This window comes from Rhinoderma darwinii, chromosome 2, assembly GCF_050947455.1.
Source record: "Rhinoderma darwinii isolate aRhiDar2 chromosome 2, aRhiDar2.hap1, whole genome shotgun sequence".
Taxonomy (NCBI): domain Eukaryota; kingdom Metazoa; phylum Chordata; class Amphibia; order Anura; family Rhinodermatidae; genus Rhinoderma; species Rhinoderma darwinii.
The window spans coordinates 94,363,416-94,385,159 of NC_134688.1; the positions used below are offsets into that span (position 1 = coordinate 94,363,416).

Consider the following 21,744-nt stretch of genomic DNA (forward strand, 5'->3'; position numbering starts at 1 on the left):
CCCTGAGCGGCTCGACACAGGCAGGCGGGATATAGCGACATCATCGTGCCTGTCTGCGCCGAGTCACTCATAGCACACACCGGAGGAGGCGAAGGAACGGGGATAGGTAAGTAATTATGCTATTTTTCTATTATGCACATATGGGGGCATTATACTGTATGGGGGGCTGATATGGAGGGCCATTATACTGCATGGGGGGGCTGATATGGCTTGCGGCTGATAAGATTGGGGCATTATACTGCATGGGGGCTGATATGGGCGAATTATACTGTATGCGTGGCATACTATATGGGGGGGCATTATACTGTATGGGGAGCTGATATGGAGGCATACTGTATGGGGGGCATTATACTGTATGGGAGCTGATATGGAGGGGCATTATACTGTATGGAGGGGCATTATACTGTATGGGGAGCTGATATGGGGGCATTATACTGTATGGGTAGCTGATATGGGGGCATTATACTGTATGGGGGGGCTGATATGGGAGGTCATATGGGGGGCATTATACTGTATGGGGAGCTCATATGGGGGCATTATATTGTATGGGAAGCTCATATGGGGGGCATTATACGGTATGGGGCTGTTATGGGGGGCAATATACTGTATGGGGCATTATACTGTGTCGGGGCAGCTATGGGAGCATTATACTGTGTGGGGGCATTATACTATGGGGGCTGTTGGGCAAGGCATCTGGGCATAGGCGCGTGCAGGGTTCTGATGATGATGGGGGTGTTGGGGAGGGGTAGGGGGGCCCAAGCTGAATTCTTACACCCGGGCCCATGAGCCTTTAGCTACGCCCATGATTAACCCCTTCCCGACATCCGCCGTATATATACGACGCTGTCGGGAGGTGCTTCACGCAAAGCGCCGTATATGTACGGCGCAGTGATGGTGCGGGCTCAGAAGCAGAGCCGGCACCATCACGGCGGGGTGACAGCTGTATTATACAGCTGGCACCCTCCTGTAACTGCCAGGACCGAAGCTATTCTCCGATCCGGCAGATTAACCCCTCAGATGCTGCGCTCAATAGTTTTCACCCGATCGGCAACCCAGTGATGCAATCGCTGGGTTGCTGTGGCAATCGGACGCCAGAAAATGGCGTCCGAGTCTGCCTTGTACGGGAGCCGATGAGGACCCGCCTGCGGCATGTCCTCATAGGCTTGCTGTCAGTGAATAACTAACAGCGCTAATACACTGCACTACGTATGTAGTGCAGTGTATTAGAGTAGCGATCGGGGCATCAGGCCCTCATGTCCCCTAGTGGGACAAGTAAAAAAAGTAAAAAAAAGTTAATAAAAATGTGGTAAAACAATAAAAACACACACATTTCAAATAAAAATAAAGCTAAACTGACTTTTTTCCATAGTAAGTCTTTTATTATGGGAAAAACCGTAAAAATAAAAAAAACTATACATAATTGGTATCGCCGCGTCCGTAACGACCCAAACTACAAAACTATTATGTAATTTATCCCGCACGGTGAACGCGGTAAAAAAAAAACATGAAAAACAGCGCCAGAATCTTTGTTTTTAGGTCACATCTCCTTCCAAAAAATGCTATAAAAAGTGATCAAAAAGTCAAATTTACTCTAAAATAGTACTAATAAAAAATGACAATCCGTCCCGCAAAAAATAATCCCTGACACCGCTTTGTGCACGCAAAAATAATAAAGTTATGGGTCTTAGAATGTCGACACAGAAAACAGAAAACAAATGATTTTATAAAAAAAGTGATTTTATTGTGCAAAAGCCGCAATACATAAAAAAAACTATATAAATTTGGTATCGCCGTAATCGTATCGACCCGCAGAATAAAGCTAACATGTAATTTAGGGCACACTGTGGATGCCGATAAAAAAACCAATAAAAAACTATTCCTGAATTGCTTGTTTTTGGTAATTTCCTTTACCAAAAAATGAAATAAAAAGTGATCAAAAAGTCGTATGTGTTCTAAAATGGTACCAATAAAATCTACAGCCCGTCTCGCAAAAAACAAGCCCGCACACCGCTCAATCAACTGAAAAACAAAAAAGTTATGGCACTAGTAATGCGGTGATGAAAAACATCTCAATGCGCAGGCCGGAGGGGAACATTCCTGCAGTTTCAGGGCCCTAGTAGGAACTAGGAAAGGGAATGGACATAGCACATCCGCTGGAAGCGAGGGCGCCCCGTATTATACCAGCGCAAAACTTTCCCAGTAATATTTCCCAAACTACGAAGGAGAAAAAGTCCCCAAAAGGTGCAGAGCGTTACAGAAGGGGGATAAGAAAGTAAACCGTTTATCAGTGTGACACCGGCCTGCGCATAATGGATCGCTTCACATCGTAACACACATCTATGGATAATTGTATTATTTACCCCATTATTATACCCTCTTATTATGCCCTGATGTACTCCGCACAGATTACATATACCCCTGATATACTCCGCACAGATTACATATGCCACCACATTATAAACGGAAATACCAGCAAAACCCCAAACAGAACTATTACCAAGCAAAATCCATGCTCAAAATGGCGGTCTTTCCCTTCTTAGCCCTACAGTGTGCCCAAACAGCAATTTATGGCCACAAGTAAGGCATTACCATACCCGGGAGAACCCGCTTAACAATTTATGGGGTAAGATTCTCTAGGGGCACAACATCTTGTGCGGTGAATGGGCAGATCAGTGGAGAAATTGCTATTTTCACTTTGCACAATCCACTGCGTATTCATTTCTGAAAAACACCTGTGGAGTCTAAATTCTCACTACACCCCTTGATAAATGCCTTTAGGGGTGTAGTTTCTAAAATGGGGTCACTTTTGTTTGGTACATCAGTGGTTTTGCAAATGCAACATGGCGTCCGCAAACCATTCCAGCAAAATCTACGCTCCAAAAGATAAATACCGCTCCTTTTCTTCTGTATGCTCCCATATATGTAAACAGCTGATTATAACCACATATGGGGTGTTACCGTACTCGGGAGAAATTACTTTACAAATGTTGGGGTGCTTTTTCTTCTCTATTCCTTGTAAAAATGAAAAATGTGTATCTAAAACTACATCTTGTTGGAAAAAAAAAATATTTTTAATTTTCATGGCTTAATTCTAATTAATTCAGCAAAAAACCTTTGGGGTCAAAATTTTCACTATACCCCTAGATGATTCCTCAGGGGGTGCAGTTTCCCAAATGGAGTCACTTTTGGGGTGTTTCCACTGTATTAGTACTACAGGGGCTCAGCAAATGTGACATGGCGCCCAGAAACCATTCCAAAATCCAAATGGTGCTAGTTCCATTCTGAGCCCTACCGTGTGTCCAAACAGATGTTTGTGACCACATGTGGGGTATTGTTTTACTCGGGAGAAGTTGCTTTACAAATTTTATGGTGCTTTTTCTCCTTCAGTCCTTGTGGAAATGAAAAAAAAATACCTAAACCTACATTTTTTTTGAAAAAATTTACATTTTCATTTTTACGCCCTATTTCCAATAAGTTCTGTAAAACACCTGTGGGGTCAAACTGCTCACTGTACCCCTAGATAATTTCCTCATGGGGTGTAGTTTCCAAAATGGGGTCACTTGTTGGGGGTTTCCACTGTTTTGTCCCCTCAGGGGCTTTGCAAATGCGACATGGCCTCCACAAACCATTCCTGCTAAATTTGAGTTCCAAAAGCCAAATGGCGCTCTTTCCCTTCTCAGCCTCGCCGTGTGTCCAAACAGCCGTTTATTACCACATGTGGGGTACTGTTTTACTCGGGAGAAATTTCTTTACAAATTTTACTGTGCTTTTTCTCCTTTAGTCCTTGTGGAAATGAAAAAAAATTAGCTAAACCTAAATTTTATTTGAAAAAATGTCGATTTTCATTTTCACAGCCTACTTCCAAAAATTTCTGCAAGAAATCTGTGGGGTCAAAATGCTCACTATACCCCTAGATAATTTCCTCAAGGGGTATAGTTTACAAAATGGGGTCACTTGTTGGGGGTTTCCACTGTTTTGTCCCCTCAGGGGCTTCGTAAATGTGACATGGCCTCCGCAAACCATTCCTGCTAAATTTGAGCTCCAAGAGCCAAATGGCGCTCTTTCCATTCTAAGCCCTGCCGTGTGTCCAAACAACCGTTTATGACCACATGTGGGGTATTGTTTTACTCGGGAGAAATTTCTCTACAAATGTTGTGGTGCTTTTTCTACTTTAGTTCTTTTGGAAATGAAAAAAAATTAGCTAAACCTACATGTAATTTGAAAAAATGTAAATTTTCATTTTCATGGCCTAGTTCCAAAAATTTTTGCAAAAAAACTGGCCGGTCAAAACTCTTGCTACACCCCTAAATAAATTCCTTGAGGGGTGTAGTTTCCCAAATGGGGTCACTTTTGGGGGGTTTCCACTGTTTTAGTTCCACAAGACCTGTTCAAAGCTGACATGGTGCCTAAAATATATTCTAATAAAAAGGAGGCCCAAAATCCACCAGGTGCTCCTTTGCTTCTGAGGCCGGTGCTTCAGTCCAATAGCACGCTACGGCCATATGTGGGATATTTCCTAAAACTGCAGAACCTGGGCAATAAATATTGAGTGGCATTTCTTGGGTAAAACCTTCTGTGGTACAAAAAAAATGGATTCAAAATGAATTTCTGGAAAAAAATAATGAACTTTGTAAATTTCACCTCTACTTTGCCTTAATTCCTGCGCAATGTCTAAAGGGTTAAGAAACTTTCTAAATGCTGTTTTGAATACTTTGAGGGGTGCAGTTTTTAAAATGGGGTGACTTATTGGGGGTTTCTAATATCTAAGGACCTCAAAGCCACTTCACAACTGAACTGGCCCCTGTAAAAATAGCATTTTTAAATTTTCTTGAAAATGTGAGAAATTGCTGCTAAAGTTCTAAGCCTTGTAACGTCCTAGAAAAATAAAATGATCTTCAAAAAACGATGCCAATCTAAAGTAGACATATGGGGGATGTTAGTTAGAAACATTTTTGTGTGTTATAACTGCCTGTCTTACAAGCAGATACATTTAAATTGAGAAAAATGCTAATTTTTGCAATTTTTCGCTAAATTTTGGTGTTTTTCACAATTAAATACTGAATGTATCGGGCAAATTTTGCCAGTAACATAAAGTCCAATGTGTCACGAGAAAACAATCTCAGAATCGCTTGGATAGGTAAAAGCATTCCAGAGTTATTACCACATAAAGTGAAACATGTCAGATTTGAAAAATGAGGCTCTGTCAGGAAGGTCAAAAGTGGCCAAAGAGGGAAGGGGTTAAGAGTGAATTGCAAATGTTTATAATTGGAAAAACAAAAGAATCCAACTAGTGTGCTTGTCTCTTTATTGTTACAATGGGGTAGACCTAGATAAGGGATGTCATGATCTCCGCATTCTATGATGTACATATGCAGTAATCGAACATTCGGCCAGCGTTAGCAATAAAAAAAAATGGATGGGTCAGCGATTTTTTTCAAGCTGAGGTTACTTGTGCATGCTCTTGTGATTGTAAACCTCATTATTTTTACAGTTCACAGTAAAGTCAACAAATTTTGCTCAACTGCACAAATGCTCCAGCTAAATTATGTGCAAATTATGCTTTAGGCCTCGTGCACACAGTACGTTGTTTTTTATGCATTTTTTTAATTTTATCTACAGTTCATAATCACATGTGGAAATGGCTTCAAGTCCTTTGCATTATATTGCTGTGTTAGTGCAAATCTGCAGTACGCCCTTAAAATTTCACAGCATATGAATTAGATATGGCACTCTTAGGGGGGATTCACACGAGCGTGTATTCGGTCCGTGCGGGCCGCGTGGTTTTCACGCGGCACGCATGGACCAATACAAGTCTATGGGGCAGTACAGACAGTCCGTGCTTTTTGCGCAGCGTTTGTCTGCTGCGCAAAAAGCGCGACAGGTTCAATAACTCTGCGTATTTCGCGCATCACGCACCCATTGAAGTCAATGGGTGCGTGAAAATCACGCGCACCACACGGAAGCACTTCCGTGGGACGAGCGTGATTCGCGCAACAGCAGTGAAAAGGATGAATGAAAACCGAAAAGCACCACGTGCTTTTCTGTTTCCGAACATCCAAACGGAGTGTCTTTGCGATGAGCGAAGCCGGACAAGCGTACCGAACTTCACCGGGTTCGGCCAAACTCGTTTTGGCCGATCCCGGCAAAAAAATTATCGGTACGCGACGTCAGGAGATAGTCACTGTCCATGGTGCTGAAAGAGTTAAACTGTTTCAGCACCATGGACAGTGACTTGCGATCCCAAAATACATTAACCTGTAAAAAAAAAACGAAGTTCTAACTTACCGATTACTCCTGTCTCCTTCCTGCAGTCCGACCTCCCGGGATGACACTTCAGTTCAAGTGACAGCTCCAGCCAATCACAGGCCAAGCACAGGCTGCAGCCAATCACAGGCTGCAGCGGTCACTTGGACTGCTGCGTCATCCAGGGAGGTGGGGCCCGATGTCAAGAGAGGCGCGTCACCAAGGACGCGTCACCAAGGACGCGTCACCAAGGCAACGGCCGGGAAGTTCTCGGTAAGTAGGAACTTTATCTTTTTTTTTTACAGGTTTTTCGCTGTTGTGTTCGGCATTCACTGTCGAGGGTGCTGAAAGATTTAGCTCTTTCAGCACCTTGGACAGTGACGGGCGTTGACAAGCCTCATCTCTATGATGCCGGCTGCGCGAAAATCACGCAGCCGCGCATCAGACACGCATGACACACGCAGCTGTCAAATGGTTTTTGCGCTCGCAAAACGCTGCGTTGTTTGCGCGCGCAAAAACGCAACGTTCGTGTGAATCTCCCCTTACTCTTTTTCAGATCTACTCTAGTTTTGGTTTAAATAAAAAATGCATCAAAAACGACACTACAAAAGGACCAAAAGGCACCAAAGAAGGAAAAAGTTTATTATTGCGACATGAAAAATTGCAAATGAACAGCACTTCAATATAAGTAAAGTCCATTGGTGCATATCTCCTGGTGCGCCTGGTCTGACTCACCCACATATATCAGCAATACAGTGAAGGAAATTGAAGACCACAATGACGTTGTAGATGCAGATATTAAGCTACGTTCACACCATATTTTGTGCATCCTGTTGAAAGGTATTGTTTTATTTTTTTGGAAAAAATTTACCTTTAACCCCTTCAGGACCAAGCTCATTTTGGCCTTCAGGACCAGACCCATTTTTTCAAATCTGACATATTTCACTTTATGTGGCAATAACTCCGGAACGCTTTTACCTATCAAAGCGATTCTAAGATTGTTTTCTCGTGACACATTGGACTTTATGATAGTGGAAAAATGTGGTCGATAAATTCAATATTTATCAGTGAAAAACACCAAAATTTTGTGAAAAATTGCAAAAATTTGCATTTTTCTAAATGTAAATGTATCTGCTTGTAAGACAGGCAGTTATACCACACAAAATTGTTGCTAATTAACATCCCCCATATGTCTACTTTAGATTGGCATCGTTTTTTGAACGTCCTTTTATTTTTCTATGACGTCACAAGGCTTAGAACTTTAGCAGCAATTTCTCACATTTTCAAGAAAATTTAAAAAGGCTATTTTTACAGGGGCCAGTTCAGTTGTGAAGCGGCTTTTAGGGCCTTATATATTAGAAACCGCCAAAAAGTCACCCCATTTTAAAATCTTCACCCCTCAAAGTATTCAAAACAGCATTTAGAAAGTTTCTTAACCCTTTAAACGTTTCACAGGAATTAAAGCAACGTAGAGGTGAAATTTTCAAATTTCATTTGTTTTTTGTAGAAATTCATTTTTAATCAATTTTTTTTGTAACACAGAAGTTTTTACCAGAGAAACGCAACTCAATATTTATTGCCCAGATTCTGCAGTTTTTAGAAATATCCCACATGTGGCCCTAGTGCGGTAATGGACTGAAGCACCGGCCTCAGAAGCAAAGGAGCACATAGTGGATTTTGGGCCTCCTTTTTATTAGAAAATATTTTAGGCACCATGTCAGGTTTCAAGGGCTCTTTCGGTGCCAAAACAGTGGAAATCCACCAAACATGACCCTATTTGGGAAACTACATCCCTTGAGGAAATTATCTAGGGGTATAGTGAGTATTTTGACCCCGCAGGTTTTTTGCAGAAATTATTGGAAGTAGGCCATGAAAATAAAAATCGTCATTCTTTCAAAGATAATGTAGGTTTAGCAAATTTTTTCTAATTTCCACGAGGACTAAAGGAGAAAAAGCACCACAACATTTGTAAAGCAATTTCTCCCGAGTAAAACAGTACCCCACATGTGGTTATAAACGGATATTTGGACACACGGCGAAGCTTAGAAGGGAAAGAGCGCTATTTGGCTTTTGGAGCTCAAATTTAGCAGGAATGGTTTGCACAGGCCATGTCGCATTTGCAAAGCCCCTGAGGTACCAAAACAGTGAAAACGCCAAAAAAGTTACTCCATTGAGAAAACTACACCCCTTGAGGAATCCATCTAGGGGTGTAGTGAGCATTTTTCCCCCACAGGTGTTTCATAGATTTTATTAGAATTGGGCAGTGAAAATAAAAAAAATCCTTTTTCTTCAATAAGACGTAGCTTTAGCTCCAAATTTTTAATTTTCTCAACAAATAAAGGAAAAAAAGAACCCTAACGTTTGTAAAGCAACTTCTCTGGAGTATGGCAATACCCCACACGTGGTCATAAAATGCTGTTTGGGCACACGGCAGGGCTTAGAAGGGAAGGAGCGCCATTTGCTTTTGGTGTACAGATTTTGCTGCATTTGGTTTCTGGGCGCTATGTTGCATTTGCAAAGTCCATGTGGGACCAAAACAGTGGATCCCCCCCAGAAGTGACCCCATTTTGGAAACAACACCCTCAAGGTATTCACTTAGGGGTGTAGTGAGCATGTTAACCCCACAGGTGTTTTGCAGAAATTCGTGTGCACACGATGTGGGAGAATGAAAATGGGAATTTTTCCTTAGATACGCCAATATGTGGTGCCCAGCTTGTGCCACCATAACAAGACAGCTCTCAATTATTATGCGGTGTTTCCCTGTTTTAGAATCACCCTACATGTGGCCCTAATCTTTTGCCTGGACATTCGACAGGGCTCAGGAGTGAAAGAGTACCATGTAAAATTGAGGCCTAATTTGGCGACATATAAAGTATTGGTTCACAATTGCAGAGGCTTTGATGTGAAATAATAAAAGAAACCCCTGAGAAGTGACCCCATTTTGGAAACTGCACCCCTCAAGGCATTTATTAAGAGGTGTAGTGAGCATTTTCACCCCACGTGTCTTTTCCATAAATGATTGCACTGCGGAAGGTACAAATTAAAATTTTTCCCTAGATATGCCAATTCAGTGTCAAATATGTCGTGCCCAGCTTGTGCCACTGGGGACACACACCCAAAAATTGTTAAAAGGGTTCTCCCAGGTATGGTGATGCCATATATGTGGAAGTAAACAGCTGTTTGGGCACACTGTAGGGCTCAGATGGGTGGGAGCGCCATTTGGGTTTTGGAGCGTGGAATTTGCTTGGTAATAGTTTTGTTTGGAGTATCACTGTTGTTTCCGTTTATAATGTGGGGCATATCTGAGCTGGGCAGAGTACATCAGGGGCATAGTCAGGTGGTATAATAATAAGGTAAAAAAAATAATAAAATAATCCATAGATGTGTATTACGCTGTGATCGATCCTTTCTGCACAGGCCGGTGTCGCACTGATAAATGTCCTTCCTTATCCCCCTTTTGGTCCACACTTCGCACCTTTGCAGTTTGGGGAATTTTGCTGGGAAAGTGTTGTCCTGGTATAATACGGGCACCGTTGCTTCCAGCAGATATGTTTGGGCCCTCCCCTTCCTGGTTCCCTAATTTTAGTGCCTTAATACATCGCCTTTTGAAACAGAAGAAATGTTCCCCTCGGGCCTTCACAACTGGATATTTTTCTTTCCTGAATTATTGGAGCCTTAACTTATTTTATTTTTTCATAGACGTAGTGGTATGAGGGCTCTTTTTTTACGGGACGAGCTGTAGCTTTTATTGGTACATATTGGGGTACATGCGACTTTTTAATCACTTGTTATCCTTTTTTTGGGAGGCAAGGTGACAAAAAAAACAGCAATTCTGCCATAGTTTTTTAGTTGCTTTTTTTTATACAGCGTCCACCATGCGTTATAAACGACATGTTACCTTTATTCTGCAGGTCAGTACGATTCCGGCGATACCAAATTTATAGAACTTTTTTATAACTTTTTGCACAATAAAATTACTTTTGGAAAGAGAATGTATTTTTTCTGTCGCCAAGTTGTGAGAACCATAAGTTTAAAATTTTTTCATCGATGGAGCTGTGTGACGGCTTGTTTTTTGCGAGACGAGGTATAGATTTTATCGGTACTATTTTTGGATACATGCGACTTTTTGATCACTTTTTATTTCAATTTTTGGAAGACAGTGACCAAAAAAACTGTTATTATGTGTTTTTGAGGGTTTTTTTTTACGGCGTTCACTGCGCTGGATAAATAACATAATATTTTTATAGTTCAGGTCGTTACGGTCGCAGCGATACCAAATATGTATGGCTTTATTATTTTTTTCTATAATAAATGACTTGATAAGTGAAAAAGGGCGATTGTGTTTTATTTTATTACTTGAAACTTTTATTGTATGTTTTACAACTTTTATTTTTACTTTTTTTACACTTTTCTTTAGTCCCACTAGGGGACTTGAATGTCCAACTGTTTGTTTGATGTTCTAATACATTGCACTACCTATGTAGTGCAATGTATTGGAACTGTCAGTTGCTCACTGACAGCAAGCCGGTCAGTTCTCCCCCTCTGGGCGGGGCCTAATCAGCTTACGTAATGGCAGACAGGAGTCCATTGTTAGGGCTCCTGTTGCCATAGTAACAGTCGCCAGCCTTGCCATCGCATGGCAAGGCTGCCGATTTTCTACAAACCTCTAGGATGCAGCGATCACAATGGATCGCTGCATCGAAGGGGTTAATGCCAGGAATCGGAGCTAGCTCCGGTTCCTGGCGATAGATCGGGGTGTCCGCTGTAACATACAGGGGACACCCACTGCTGATGACGCCGGCTCAGCTTCTGAGCTGGAAGCTGAGGCGGCACCATCTTGCCGATGGTACCGGAAGCCTCCTGGGCCCCGCCGACGACGGGGCATAGGAGGATTCCGTTACAGGCTGATCGGGAGGTAAGCATTAGCCCTCCGATCGCCTTTGCAGCCACCGGCAACCCAGCGATCACGTTGCTGGGGTGCCGGTGGCTATAAACTCCTCACATGCTGCGATCTCTATTGAACGTCGGAGGCTAGCTCCGGTCCTGCCCGATACCTCAGGGTGCCAGCTGTAACATACAGCTGTCACCCGGCGGTGATGTCGCTGGCTCAACTCCTGAGCCAGCTTCATCTCCATGACGTACAGTAACGTGAAAATGCGGTAAGACACCAGTTTTAATAACGTTACTGTACGTGATCCGGCGGGAAGGGGTTAAAACAGGATGCAGCAGGGTTCTTTATCCTGTCCTGGTAGATAACAGGTTTGAAACAAATTGTGTACATTTTGCAATAGAAGTCAATGGCAACTGCCTAGTCCCAGCCGAGCCAGTCTTGCTTTTGTCTGAGCTACCACAGGTACACTATACGAACTATAGACTGTGACCTGTGTCCTGTTGGCCAGCTGCCATTCCGTCAAGGCGGTACGGCCCAGTGGTTCCACGTACCCTATGTGACAGCGGTCTTCTAATAGCAGTATCCGAATGCGGACTGCAGCCGCTTATTGAGGATAACACCTGTATTGACAAAATCAATGTTACACTGTTAGGAGGCTGTCCTCTTTTGTGCATCTAGTTGCAACAGTGTTGCAACACTTACAGTATCCATGACCTCTGCTATAGACTGCAATATAACTTTTAAACCTAAATGGTTAGCTTGTTCTGTTTTTTCCTACTTGAAAATAATAAAAGTTATGTTTTAGCTATAAGGGTATGTTCACACGGCAGCGTCCGTAACGGACGAAATTACGGGGCTGTTTCCAGGAGAAAACAGCCCCGTCATTTCAGCCGTAACGGCATGTGCAGGCGCTTACGGATTACGGATGTAGCTGGAGCTGGTTTTCCATGGAGTCCATGGAAAACAGCTCCATTTATGTCTGAAGAAGTGACATGACACTTCTTTGGCGCGGGCATCTATTTATGCGCCGTCTTTTGAAAGGGACACGTAAATATACGCCTCGTGTGAACAGACAAACGTCAGCCCATTGCTTTCAATGGTCAGATGTTTGTCATCGCTTTCAAGCCGTAAATTCGGACGTAATTTGGGGGTTAAAACGCCCGAAGTACGTCCGTAAATAGGCCGTGTGAACATACCCTAATACAGATTAGCTTTAGGTATCTGTCAAATCATGCGTTTTTTTTTGCCTATGGCAAGCCAGTGTTTATGATTATTCCATCAGCTAGTGCCATTCCATCAGCTAGCTCCATTCCACAACAGCGACTGAGGTCGCGAGGGCCGTATTCTACTACTCGCAGACGCTATCTGGTAAGCAATAATTAGCTATAATATAATGCATACCTTTTTAGCCCGGTTTATCTATTACCTATTGTACGGGTACCTGTGCCCTTCTGGGATTACTATAATGCTTTTTTCTACTCAACACACTGGACATAGTGATATACTAATGACTACTATACCTCAATATATGTGTACTAGGAGTTTCTATTGGACTACATGGGCTCACAGGTGGATTCAGTATTATCTAGCATTCTATTCATTTCAGTTGCTACTGACACGATTTAGGATATACAGTTCTACCTTCTCTATAACAGCATTACTAAAGTAGTAACGTCGTAGTTCTTACCATCTTCTATGGACACATTTTAATTGCACCATTACAGTACTCCCCTGAGTCACGTCTACGAATTTCATGATCTAATGTAACTACCTTTATAACGCATTATGCATTGATTAAGTTACAAGTTGGGCTATTTTCTTCCTGGACCATGAAATGTATGCACAATATATTTGTATGTGTTTGTCTATATTATTTTTATTATGTTACAAAAGGATATGATACATTTTCAAAGTATGTCATTATTTTGTAAAACTGAGGAAGGTCTGGTGTAAGACCGAAACGTAATTTTGGATTACTACCAATTGTGTGATTTAATAAAGTACTTATTTCATATAGAATCATATTGAGTGCAAAGTTCCTATTATTTCTATACATTGGTGTGGAAACCTACTAAATGCACCTAGAAGAAATAAATAGAGTGCTGAGGGATTTGAACATAAATTATTAAGGCCACAGACCTTGCAACCCATTGCTGACTACTATAATTTTATCCTACACAATAAAGGTATCCCTGAAGAAGCAAGTGTAACCCATATAAAATTGCTACCCAAGGTGGGTAAGGACATGTTATAACCGGAGCCGTACCATCGGATTTGAAAGTAATTTCCAAAATCCTGCAGTAGGATACTACACTAATTAATTCAGTAGGTATAAAAGTAGCCCTTTCTTTCATAAAGTAGTTGGGGGTTTAAAACTGGTAAAACCCCAAGAATCTAGATATGTCCTCAATTACCCCCTCCCATAAGCAAAATACAGATTGAGTTTACAAGGTGGGAGCATTTATGGGTAGGGTTCATCTCATCAAATTGATTAATTTTGCTAAAATCCTATACCTGTTGCCAACCATTCCACTCGTAAATCATGCGGACACTAAATCACTAAAAACTACCTTTACGAAATTTGTATAGCATGGGAAAACACATTGGATATTTCTAGCTAAATTAATGTTGCTGAAGGAGCAGGGGGAACTTAATTTTCTCTAAATCGAGAGGCTATAATCTATCCTGCCTGGGAAGACACATATTAGACTGGATACATCAGTCAAATGTTTCTATATTATCATATCATCTCTAGCAGAAGTTTATGACCCTATAGTATACCACAGCCTCCTCCTTTCCCTCAGTGTCAAAATGTTCCATTGTCCTTTCTGACACAATTACCTCTTGGAAGGAATTAAGGAAACAATATGGTTTATCTTTTTAAATGTCTAAATACCGACTTATATGGAATCATCAAACGGTTTGCCCCCTGGAGATGCGGGGGTATCAACATAATGTAACATCTAGAATCTGCCAGACCTCTTGCAAGATTTTGCCCTACCGGGTTAACAATTTTTTTTATATACTTATAGCTCAAATCTTTTGCATTTACGCAACCAAGATAAGATGTATTCAACAAATTGATTGGAGACAATTCATTCAGAAAGTCGATCTCTAATATTTAAAATGTGATCAGAGATAAGTGTGAGGCATTAAAGGCTCCCATTATATTGAGAATGGGCCTTGCATATTCCAGGCGCTACTCCCCAAATTCTTAAAGAGTGAATTCTACTTTGGAAACACTTTCTAAGTGAAAAATGGAAATAATCTAATTTTAAAATGATACATGCAGGACTACAGCAGATAATCCTAATCATCTGACAAAAAGCCCAAAATGTGAACAATCCAACACAGATCTCTGTGGTGGCATTTGGTTATCCCCACATGTGCCAACTTTTTGGTGAGAGATGTTTTCATATATTTATTGTAGGTCAGATGGGGAAAGAGCAACTCCAACTAGTCCCCTTACTGTTTATTTTTCACTCAGTTAGTCCCCAGGGACAAACAGATCAAGCTTGGGCGAAACTACATTTGCTTGTATTGATGGCCTTGATGACCTTGATCAGTTGCTTGTATACCTTTTCTGTGGGTCAAGAACACATTTTTGCAGTGTCACTGCCACTTGTATCCACAGGATGGCAGTGTCATAGAGAAGAAAAGGGTTCATGCTTTGGTGAAAGTAAATATTCAGTATTTTATGAGGCTATTGAATATTGTATTGTATTTGATACTACTTTGCACTATCCTTACTTGTTAGAAGGGTCTATTGACAATAAGCATTTCGGCTTTTACGTAGATTTCAAAGTAGATTCAGAAATCCACATGGAATCTGCGTTAAATTTGCCTACCATTGTTTTTAATGGAAAATACATTCAGACGTGACAGAATTTTTCTGATGGATTTAAAATTCGCATCAATAAGTGACGTGATTTATTGACGCAGATTCCATTGACTTCCATTGAATAAGGCTAAGCCGCATGGGTGTATCCGTCGTACATTAAAGGGGTTTTCCGGAACCAATTAACTAATTTCTATTTCACTGCACATATAAAATTAATGTAATTTGTAATATGCTTACGTTTTGATTTAATCTTCGAACATCCGATTCCAGCGCTGGTCATGTGATACGTCTCCAGTAGCAAAATCCTTACTTCTGGCGCTAGCACGTCCATGATCTGAGTTCCGTTTTCCTAGCTGGCTCAAAGTACAGGTATGTCATTCCTGACTTCACTGTACACTGAGGGAAGGGGTGGACCGGATACTCCCTTTCTTCTGATAGTTTCCGGTCTGCTGCTAGGGGAGAGAAACACTGCTAGTCTCTGAGCATGCGTGGTTTCTACACTAGCTGTGATTACCACGCATGCCCACTCCAGCACTATCACAGCGCCTGCGCGTCATTTGCTCCCATGTAAGGAGCCAGTTGGTAGTAGCGCTATCACAAGGACTCCAGCGCTGGGGTTAGGGGATTCCACAGAGTCTCGGAGCAGAGCCTATACTAGCGCTCTGCCCGGAACTCCAGCTCTGGGGAAGCCCCTGACAACTCTGTCCATATATGGACAGTGATGTCAGGGGATTCCACAGAGTCCTGGAGCAGAGCCTATACTAGCGCTCTGCTCTGGGACTCAGTCTCTGGGGTCAAATTAAGTTTTGGTTTTTTTACAACTATGTAAGAGAGTGTTGTTTGGTACAGCACTGATATGTTGCAGGTTTATCGTTCGCTCTCACTGATCTAATGAGCAGTAAAATGGCAACGGAGATTGTTTATAGCTGGGTGTAGTAGGTGGGATGAGTCCCTGCTGCCGGCACATTGCATGCTGGGGCACAAGCGGCGCAGAAGAAACTAATCAGCGGAGCGCTCTATATTAATCTGTCTAGTTTGTTTTATACACGTATTCAAATATCTTAAGGCTATGTTCACATGTCACGGATTTGCCATAGGCAAATCCGGCATGGATATTTAACCGGTTAAATACTAAGCTGTTTTACAGCTAAATGACCAGAGAAAATTTCACAATTTTGCTATGCGCTTCTTTAGATGACTATAAGGGTATGTTCACACGACACATTTTCAGCCGTTTTTCGGCCCGTAAACACCCGAAAAATGGACGAAAAATCGGAAGCAGAACGCCTCCAAACATCTGCCCATTGATTGCAATGGGAAAGACGGCGTTCTGTTCCGACGGACCGTTTTTTCACGCGTCCGTTTTGAAAAACGGCCGTGTAAAAAAACAGCCGCGAAAAAGAAGTGCAGGTCACTTCTTGGGACGTTTTTGTTGCAGTTTTTCAAAGACTCTAGTAAAAACAGCTCCAAAAACGGCCGTAAAAAATGCCACGAAAAACGTTTTCCCTTGAAAACAGTTCCGTATTTTCAGACGTTTTTGGTCACTGCGTGTGAACATACCCTAACTCTGCAGGTGAATAAAGTTTATCTTTTGAATTTTACACTATTTTTAAAGGGCAGATAGGGCTTTGTTAATGGCATTTGTCAGTATACATCATCTTTATTTTTTTCTCTAAAGTGGGCAAAATTGAAAAAAAATGCAAGAATTTAGAAAATGTGGCAGTTTATGCAAACCGTGACCACAAAATTATCTCATTTCAGGTTTTGCCACTTATCCAATATGTGTGCTTTATTCACTGTGCGGGCATATGCCAGGGCTTGGTATAAAAGGAGTTTTTTTGGGGGGGTCCATCAATTCTGCACTTTATCTTATAGCAGCATGCAGTTTATGGGGGGCCTAGTGCAGCTGAAACATTAGAAACACCCCATAAATTACTTCATTCACACAAGAAGACCCCCAAGGTTTTCTTCAAGGGGTTTATCATCTTTTTAGAAAGTCCAGTTTTCTTCTCAAAGTTTCTTGAATACGATAGAACAAAATAAAATGTGAATTTTTTGGGCAAATGCGTCAGTTTACGCAAGCGTTTTTCACACACAGTATGGACCAAAATTAATCTCCTTTCACAAATTGCCATTCCTCCCGTCCATACCCAATATGTGTGCCTTATTTATCACATAGAGATGTAGGAGGGCGGACGATAGAAGAAGCTTATTTCACAAATCGCCTTTTTTCAAAGCTGATTTTACAAAACTCTCCAGAGTTTCTATAACACTTTCAAAATATCTGCTCTTGAAGCAGAGATCCCAAAAGTATTCATCTAGGGGTATAATAGGAATTTATTTTATTTTGGTTTCCTAAAATAGGAAATTGCAAATGAAAATTCAGCAGTCGCACATTATAAAATATGCATACATGACATCCTCCCCCCACCCATTCCCTCCCCCACCCATGGAGTAAAATAAGGGGGAAAATAAAAATGTAATGTAGGGCAAATATATTTTCAACTAATAATCTAAAATCTAATAATTCAGAACAGTGTGGTATTTTTTTAAAAACATAGGTGAATGCACATGCCTGGTTGTGAGGGACATGAGGGACAGAAATATTGGGATCTTTGCGGCGGCCATCTTTTCTGAAGATGCAACACTTTTTCTGGGGGTTACTTCTAGTTGGTGTTGGGGCAATGGGACTGATAAAATGTCAATTGTCTGACATCCTCAGACTGGGGGCTTTCTCTGGTGTCCTGAACGTCAAATATGAGGCCTTCAATAATTTTCTCCTGCAAATCCAGATATGTGTCTCTTCCTCTGTTTTTTTTTTTTGCAGAGCACAAATGAATTGTGGATTGCCATCTGTAGAAGATAAATGGCCACTTTTTTGTACCAGATTTTCGTTTCACTAAACAGGCCTGTATAACCTTAAATTCACCCCCCCCATGTACTTATTATATTTGGACACGCTCACTGGTTTGTGCTTGTCCGATGTTGCCCCTCTTTCCCTCACTGCCACTGTTCCTGCGGTATGTATTGTGCTTAGTACAAACACACCTTTGCGCTCCCTGTACTTGACCGTCAGCAATTCTAATGCATAAGCCCAGGAGTTCCTCTTTACCATGCGCTTCCCCACTATTTGCAGCTTAAAACCAATTTGGTTTTTGTACATGGTACCACACACCCCAGACCTCGCAGCATGCAAATGCCTAAACAGGGGCACACTGGAACAAAAATTGTCGCAGTGCAGGTTCTACCCCTTGTGAAGCACAATCCCACACTTTTGCTGCCGGTGGAAAGATCAAGGGTCATCCAGAAACCTTTATTGAGCGGTCCCACCCTTCATAAATCTTGAAGGCGGTAGGTAGTATATCCTGACCGCACAATTTATAAATTTTAATGCCATATTTTGCCCTTTTTAGGAGGCAGTCAGTAATAAATAAGCTGAAGTAATCCATTTGGCCAAAATTGTAATTGTCCACAGTTATGCCAGGAGTGTGATTAAATGCAGGGATTCTAGGCCCAAAAGATGGAGCCGGTGCCCATACGAGAGCCTCAACTGGAAGGACCAGGTTGTCCTTCGCTACAGCGCTACTAGGCCCTGCGCTTCCATATTCTGCAGTGTCAACTGCATCAGGGATAACATCCCCTGAAGATAAACCTAAAACCGTCTAAAACAGTTTCTATTTATGACACAGTCTCCGATGCTGCCTCACATTCTGACCACAGCATGGTGTAAGCCTCCCTAGCGCTATATAACTTCCATGAGATAATGACACCAGCCCAAATTGTTCTTTTTTATAACAAACATATTTTTATATATATATATATATATATATATATATCTCAAGGTCCAAGATACAGGACAGCACTCCAAATTCAGTCAAAAAATAGGATCACTTTAATCACCACTTGCGACGTTTCAGCCCTACTCCATGGGGCCTTTCTCAAGCAATATATATATATAGACAGACTGATCGCAACACGTTACTTAGATTTGACAGTTGCCATCCTAAAAAAATGGTACGGTCTCTTCCACACAGCCAAAATGCTTAGAGCTACACGTATTGTCGATGATGGAGTCAAACTAGATCAAACATTAGATCAGATGGTGGTTAATTTTTCACAAAGAGGTTATCCCAGGAAATTATTACGTACGTGTAGGGACAAGATTGCATCTTCTTCCAACGCTGGTACCTTCGCTGAAACAAAATCTTCCAAACAACATGAACGTATCCCATTTGTTACCACATATAACGATTTAAGTGGAGAGGTGTCGAAAATTGTTAATAAACATTGGGGCATCATACAAAATAGCTACAAACATATTGGGCCATTCAAGAACAAACCTCTTATGTCATACACACGTCCACAGAATTTACGGGACAAATTGGTTAACAACGTAGGTGGGAAAACATGTGCGACAGACCAACAAACATTGCTCAGACCTAGAAAAATGGGCAATTTCCCTTGTCTGCACTGTGTTAATTGTCGGTTCATGTGCAAGGGAAACTTTTTTGAGCATCCTGTTACCCACAAACAACATAAAATCAAACAATTTCTTACTTGTGATACTGGGTGGGTTATATATGTTCCTTGGTGTCCTTGTTTACTGCTTTATGTGGGTGAAACCACTTGCGACTTTAAAATCCGTTTTAACAACCATAGGTACTCCATTTGCAAAAACAGACGTGATTTGCCAGTGGCAAAACTCTTCTGTGATTTAGGGCACTCAGAGAAGGATTTGAAATTTATGATCCTTGAAAACATTCCCATTCCTTACAAGGGGGGGGGGGAGGGGAGAGAGACACAGACTTTTACATAAATGTGAACTTAAATGGATATATTTATTGGGTTCCTTACATCCTAGGGGCCTTAATATCGAATTTAATGTAGCGAGATTGAATTAATTAACACATGGCTTTTGCAATGTTGGGTGCCCATGCAGTGTCCTCCTTATTGAATGTTTTTATACATGCATGCATGTAAAAGCATGCGGTATGTGATACATGTTATACAACAAAATTTCATATTTATTGTGCCAATTTTGTTGAATAATGTTTTATTTATATAAATTATTAATGTTTTTCAGATAACCATTGGAACATCGTGACCACTCACCAGCTCTACATGTACCGGGATTTAATGATACGCATCAACATCGGCCCGACTAATCCTGCCAGTCCAGTAGTACATAATCAGATGTGTATATATATATATATATATGTATATATATATATATATATATATATATATACAGTGAAGGAAATAAGTATTTGATCCCTTGCTGATTTTGTAAGTTTGCCCACTGTCAAAGACATGAACAGTCTAGAATTTTTAGGCTAGGTTAATTTTACCAGTGAGAGATAGATTATATATATATAAAAAAAAAAAGAAAATCACATTGTCAAAATTATATATATTTTCATTGCGCACAGAGAAATAAATATTTTGACCGGAGACCTACACCCCATAAACTGTAATGTGGGTTCTCCCGGGTATGGCAATACCCTACATGTGGCTGTTATCAGCTGCCTGGACACACAGCAGGGCCCAGAGGGGAAAGACGAGGGGGGATAAGCTGTGCGGAGTGCATCAGGGTAAGTAAAATTGGGGTAAATTATAAACCAAGGGATGTATGATAAATTTTAAAACACTCTTTCATACAGAGCTCTGGTTATTCGGGACACGTATCACATTGATATATTGTGTCATCCCTTATCGCCCTCTTATAGCAGACTTTGCACCTCTTTTGACTTTTTCCCTTCTTGCCAGTTTGGGGAACTTCTCCTGGAAAGTGTTGCCCTGGTACGATGCGTGTGGCCCCGCTTCCAGAAGTACTGGGTGCCCCCCCTTCTTGGTCCCTAAAGATTAGGTTCTTGATAATCACCTCTTGAAATTCCAGGAAAGTTCCCGTCTGGCCTGCACATCGACGTAGCACGTACGCATTGTACAAAGCCATCTGTATGATGTGCACGGCCAGCTTCTTATACCACACCGCATGGCGCTGTAGGGCTTCAGGGCTTGATCTTACAAGTCCATCCCTCCCATGTACCTATTGTAGTCCAGGATGCAGTCTGGTTTGGGGGTGGCCTTTCCTTCATATATCCTAAACCTGTAGGTATACCCTGATGCAGCTTATACATCTTCATGCCATACCTTGCCCTCTTACCCGGCAGGTACTCGCGGAATTGACCCCTCTCTTTAAAATGTACCAGGGACTCATCAATAGAAATACACTTCTCGGGGTGTATGCTGGGGAAAACCGGGCACTGGAACGGTCTAATAGGGGTCTCCGTTTATACAAACGGTCAAAACTGGGGTCATCTCGGGGTGGGCATGGCTCATTATCAGTATAATGTAAGAAGCGAAGTATTGCCTCATTTATTTATTTTTTTAGGTTCCAGTTCAGTTCTGAAGTTGCTTTGAGGGGTCCATATATTAGAAACCCCTATGAAATACCCCATTTTAGAAACTAGACCCCTCAAAGTATTCACAACAGCATTTAGAAAGTTTATGAACCCTTTAGGTGTTTCACAAAAATTTAGAGCAAAGTAGAGGTGAAATTGTAAAAATTTTTTTTGTCAGAAAATCCTCTTTATACCATTTTTTTTATAACACAAAAGGATTTATCAGTGAAACGCAACTCAATACTTATTGCCCAGATTCTGCAGTTTTGAGAAATATCCCACATGTGGCCCTCGGGTGGTAATGGACTGAAGCAGCGGCCTCAGAAGCAAAGGAGCACCTAGTGGATTTTGAGGCCTCTTTTTTATTA

The 21,744-nt window shown here is 41.4% G+C and overlaps 1 long non-coding RNA gene across 1 annotated transcript in view; it reads left to right on the plus strand.

Moving 5' to 3' along the window:
- LOC142742320 (uncharacterized) overlaps positions 1–20,196 on the plus strand; it is a 102,846-nt gene extending 82,650 nt beyond the window's left edge. The window contains exon 4 of the long non-coding RNA XR_012881350.1: positions 20,059–20,196. This is a non-coding gene — a long non-coding RNA (uncharacterized LOC142742320). The remainder of the gene's footprint in view (positions 1–20,058) is intronic.
- The last annotated feature ends 1,548 nt before the right edge of the window (positions 20,197–21,744 follow it).